Source organism: Neopelma chrysocephalum, unplaced genomic scaffold (genome assembly GCF_003984885.1).
Source record: "Neopelma chrysocephalum unplaced genomic scaffold, ASM398488v2 Primary Assembly neopelma1_25, whole genome shotgun sequence".
In the NCBI taxonomy this organism is placed as follows: Eukaryota; Metazoa; Chordata; class Aves; order Passeriformes; family Pipridae; genus Neopelma; species Neopelma chrysocephalum.
The window spans coordinates 16,933,452-16,939,350 of NW_020897694.1; the positions used below are offsets into that span (position 1 = coordinate 16,933,452).

At 35.0% G+C, this 5,899-nt stretch overlaps 1 non-coding gene across 1 annotated transcript; it reads right to left on the reverse strand.

Annotated features, from left to right (window-relative positions):
* Window positions 1-212: 212 nt before the first annotated feature.
* TRNAK-CUU lies at window positions 213-284 on the reverse strand. The gene has a single exon. It is a non-coding gene; the product is annotated as a tRNA-Lys (tRNA).
* Between the last annotated feature and the right edge of the window lie 5,615 nt (window positions 285-5,899).

Genomic DNA, 5,899 nt, shown 5'->3' on the forward strand with positions numbered 1-5,899 from the left:
TTTTACCTTTCCAGCCTGCGCAATGGATTTTTTAGGTGAGACACAGCATGCGCTGAACTGAGCCCACCCTTTAATCCTAAGGTTCATCTGCTGGGGCCAAGCGAGCTTGGACAATGGCAGTGAGGTCCTCAGGACGTAGGTTTGTTTAGAGTGACCTTCTCATAGATGGATGGCCTTACAGGGCTGACGAGCTCCATCTGCTCCGGGGGAGTATCCCTGACCGGGAATCGAACCCAGGCCGCGGCGGTAAGAGCGCCGCATCCTAACCGCTAGACCACCAGGGGTCCCCAGCTAGGAAAAACAGACTACAAAAAAATCCCAAACATTTCAAATGTAAAATTCCGGTCCAGTCAAAAACCGTGAATTATACGCTGCATTTTAAAAGACATGAATATTGAATCACTAAAAGTTATGAATCTGAATGGATTATTAAAAGAGTTCCAGGAAAAAATATTTCCTTTCAGATTGGGCATATCAAAGCCATAATTGTTTCTTACGATAAACAAGGATAAAAATAAAAATAAAAAAAAACTTTCAAGACTAGGCTGTCTCTGGACACTGAAAAAACATTAAAAATAGTATGAAATACCTGTATGTACAAATTCTTCATCTAGACAGTGCAAGCTGAGTATTATGAGATACTATTTAAAGTGATTATTAAAGCATTTCATACTTCCCACAAAAAAAAAAACAACAAACCACCCTAATACTACCCATTGTGATCTTCACTATACTTTCATCAGTTTTGCATAAAAATTTTATGGTCATGAAGAGAAGGAAGCAAAAGATTAAGATTTCTGATGGCAAAAAAGGTAGCAGAATGATATGCTGAGGAGAAAAGTACATTGGGAGGGAATGAAACGAAATTGAAACACTCAGACTTTACCTGATTAGGGTGTGGGATTCTGGGCTCTATTCAGTTGTCAATACATTGACATTCAATGATGTTTGAGACACTGAGTTTTCCACCTCACCTCAAGTTGCTGCTCCAGAGGAAGACACATTTACTGCAGAGTTTATGTCATATCTGCCAGCACTGTGCAGATGTGTGAGATATTTTTATGATAGATTCCTGTGTGATGGCTCTACATTTCAGATTCAATTGCTTAAACTGGGACATCTATTGTTATTTGAGATTCCACTATGTAACCCATCCAAACTCCCAGTTCTTGCATGGGTATCTCATAAGTCATAGGTCAAATCTACCAGTCCCATGTAGACAGGAGGTTTCTAGCAGCAGCAGAAGTGTGGGATCTAAGAAACGGTTCAGAAAATGACCTTTTGATGATAAAAATTTGGGGAAAAAAGGTGTAAATACTTAAATTCTTCTTCAGAAAAGATGACATTACACAATAATAAAATAAGGAAAGGGAGAGAGAAAGAATGTGGTCCATATTTATTTGCCCAATGTCATAATGCAAGAGCAAGAGGAAAATCAATTAGCATTAGTGACACCATCTCGCAAATGGTGCCAGGTTTTCTCTTTTGTTTTGGTTCCAGCCTTTCATTATCAAAATACAATTTACCCATCTTTTTTTATCAAACCTCCCCAAGAATTTCAGGAACATCACAGACTTTGTTTCTACATCACTACAAAGAGCATAAAGTTCTAGTACACTGCAAATCCAAGAAAATAAAGTATAACCAGCAGCACTTTTCTGCTTTCTTATTCTTTCATTGCGTGCTATGCCCTTAGGTTTTTTTTACTATATATGTAGATGTGGAAAGAAAATCAGCTACTTTTGCACAGGTTGAGAGACCAGTTAAATTAAAATGGTTAAATGTAATTTGTTAATCTTTTTTACAAAGTGTTTATATACTAGAAGCATCACCTCAGATCAGCTATTTTAACATAATGTAATTCTACAAAATATTGTTTTAGTCACAAAAAAAAATCTACAGAAGAAAGTGTATTGGATAAAGTATTGCTCATGGTGTAGTTTTAATTCTGAAATACCTTGCTAAGAAAGCTTATTTAAATAGGTTCTCTCTGAGATGAATATTTAGAAAAAATTCCTACAGGATGATTTATAGAAAAATTATATGAACAGAATGAAGGACAGAAGAATTTTATTAGAAAAGAGACTCATTTCCACAAAATATAAATTATACCTTTTAGAAACTATATTGAATTTTATTAATATTCTGCAGACAGCCTCCAGTGTTAATCTCCACTCCTACCTATAAGATTTTCATTATGAGGTACAAGGTGTATTTACCCTTTAACCAAATAATTTTTGAGTACTTCAATGCAGTTGTGACTGCAGTTTACATATGTTACAAAATATTTTCCTTTTAGAGGCACAGCTTATTTTATGTCATTATTCTATACAAAATCCTTAGAGAAACATTTATGTGGATATGAATATATATGTATATATATATATGTATATGCTGTTGCATAGATGCCTGTGCAACTATGTAAATGTATGTAATATACATATTGGTATCCAATTTTACATATCTCATGTTTCCACCAGAGGTATAAACTTTAGTGTCTTTACACCGTACATAGGATACTGCTCTTTAGACTTGTGTATATATTTTCTGGCCCCAGTTATTTAACCAGGCTGCCTGACACTGAACTCCCTTCTGCCTATTTGGGAGTCAGTATAGAGAAAAACATACTAATAGATCATTAGGTAGAGAGATTTGGACAATCAACAATTTGTTTGCAATTATTTATTCGTATTACTTTTTTTTCCCCACAGGACTCCTCCTTCATCTGAAGCTCAAGGAATTAATTATAACTGGTTTTTGGGTGAATGAGGCTGATCTCTGCATCAATCATTCCAGAAATCTGAAGATGGGTTGTTTGCAAGAAAAAAAAAAGGGTAGGGAACCTCCAATAATATGTTCATGGAGATGAACAGTGATCATGGTATGTTCATGGAGAACAGTGATCTACACCCACAACCATGGAATGTAGAAGACGATGTCAAATACACAAAAGCTAGAAGCTTTACATTTTTGTATGGGTAATATATCTTTCTTCTAAAAACTAAATACTTAGAACTCATCTTACTCACAAATCTCTCATTTGGAACTAAGTTTTCAAAATTACAAAATGAAAAGCAAACAAAAAAAATTAATGGTGTGTGAAAACTGAATCAAATATCAAATGTACCAGATATTACTTTATTCTGTCTAAATAATAAATTTGAGTGTGACTAATAAATATTTTTCTGGAAAAGTATAAGATAAATATACTTAGAAAGTTGCTAAATATATCTCCTCAATAACATACATAGGTTATTTTCCTTCTATCTTCAAAATATACATTTCATTATAACATACATAATCAGCCCATTATATCAACACACATACGCTGATTTTCTGTACATTATAACTGGCTTCTAGATCACTAGAACTACTTTATCCTATTACATTGAAGGAATTTGTTTAGTTTTGTGTGCTGTTAGTCATAAATGTATGACTAACCTAGTATTAATCCTGAAAAGAGAATCCTTGCAATATACCATGAATCATTTAGTAGTTCTGTTTATTGTACAGTGGGGACCTGATTCTGGCCTCAGTGCCAAGCTTGAGTAAATCAGATGTGCTCAAGAGACTTCTGCAGACAACAGAGGTCTACAGAATGATCCTTTCCTAGACCATGACCTCCTTGGAGGTCTCAATTAGTCCTTAGGAGAGCAAGAGTTTATGTGGTTGTTGACTTAGGTGCTCCATGTGGTTTGCTTTGATGTTCATCATTGCAAATCAGCCAACAATGTCAAATGCAGTGTGAAGGATTTTATACCAGTTCCTCTGGAAGTTAGCTCTATAATACATAAAAGCACAATTTCCCCTTGCCATGTTGTCCCTGTATTGAAGTCCCTTGGCCACTGAGGCTTTTCACAACTAGGGAGGTGGATGCGGAGTTTTTCTGCAGTAAAAATGACTAGCTACTATTGTCCTCATATCTTCTTGTTGACTTTGAGATCTCAATCTAACAGTTCCTGCAACAAACCTAATTGCAGTTGAAATAAATGATTGTTGTAAGTCCCTTCCAGCCTAATTATTCTATGCTATATGACTCTACAGTCCCATTCTAAACTCATAGACTTAGTTTTTCCAATTTTTAAGCCCTGAGCTGGGGTTTAACAGTGATTGTAGTTAGGGATTGTTGCCCCTAAAATGGGATGTTCATAATAAGGAAGATTCTCCACGCAATCATACCTTATTTTTACTTGTGGTAACCTGACAGAAGTCTGCTTGTGGCTCTTAAACCCCAACATAACAGACAAGGTATATGGAAGACAGAGATTTTGCCCTCCCCAACAAACTTATTTCACGCTTAACACAGAAAGCAAATATTTATGTACAAAGGGAAAACACGTAATTTACCCTTCATAAACGAAAAGCGTGGATTTGTGTCTGCATCACATTTGCATCATATGTTTGGATCTGCGTGTACCAAAGAGATATTACAAGCCAAAAAGAAGATGAATAATGAGTCAAAAAGTAAAATTGAAAAGATAGAGCACAAATTCTGATTCATGAAAGAAAGCAATAGAATTGTTTTAGAAATTTGAATGTTCAACATAGACAAACCCTCAGGCAGAGCTGACTTGCATAATCGAGCCTTACCAGATTTGGCAGATAGAGAAACCAAGTGTGACAGTCCTACATGTAAGAGTTTTACCAGGCTAAATCGTTCTTCAGCCGTCACTCTGGTATACTGAACCAGTCACAAACAAGTGTTCCTCCAGCGAGCTTGTTTCTCTTTTTAACCAGCATTTCTGTCTCAGGCACGGAAATTCATGTTACTGATTTTGGCAAGTGAGGACCCTCTGTGAGTTTCTTGGCAGACCCCTCGAAAGCATGTGATGGCATTATCAGGAGATCAAGTAAAACAAGATTTATCTTGTCAGACAGTCATTTAGTGCAATTTAATTTGAAGAATTTCTTTATTTTACTTCAGAACTGACAGTTTTTCATCATGTTGTGAATATTTTTATTAGGGGAATTGAAAATATTTGAGTGCATCTTCTTCATTAATCATGTCCATATGAACGAAATGACTTTTGAGTTACTTCATTCTTTTTTTGTCATATTTAACAGCATTTTTTATTTGGCTACTTTTTCCAAGGTAATTTAGTACCTCAGTGATGATTTTATTCTATTCATTTTTTAAATAAAGTGAGTTATGAGCTCAAAAGTCGATTGTAATTTTAAATCATATGACCTGTAGCTTTTTATATTAAAACAGTGACAAAGGTAGGCCAATTAGATACTTTTCCTTCAGTTAGCTGGTCTAAGTAGTCTCATGATAATTGTCAAAATTCTTGGAAATAATGTGACACTACATCTAAGAAAGGAGAAGCTATACCATGCATTAATAGTAATTACTGAGTAAACTTTCTAAATGCTTGGCATCTCCTATACTGATAGTAAATACTTTATCTGGTGGGATAGAAACAAACTACGGAGTAGAGGTCAGAGGCACTTCTGAAGAAATAATTTGATCTTCTTACTAAGAGTATTTTCCCCTCAGCTATGTAATTTTCACATGCATTTGTAAACTAAATCCATTGATGGAGTACTTCAGAATATCTTTAGTATACTATATGTTGATTATAATTATAGCATTGAGAGAATCATCACACTGTTAAGGGCTAACTAGATAAACATATTGGAAAACTCAATCTGGCTTCACTAACATAAGAGCAGTTTATATGACACATGTTTTTGCTAGTTAAGTTATGAACACTTCAAGCCTATTTGTAGTACACAGCTTATGGCCCTTACTGCCTTATTAACAGTAGTGGGTTGTTTTTTAAAAAAAAACTCTAATGAGCCTTTCATTTTTATGCCCAGCTTCCAGATACTCTTATATGTACAACAGATGCAATCAACACTTTCAGTAAGCCTCTACAAAACTTCTGATTGTATATGC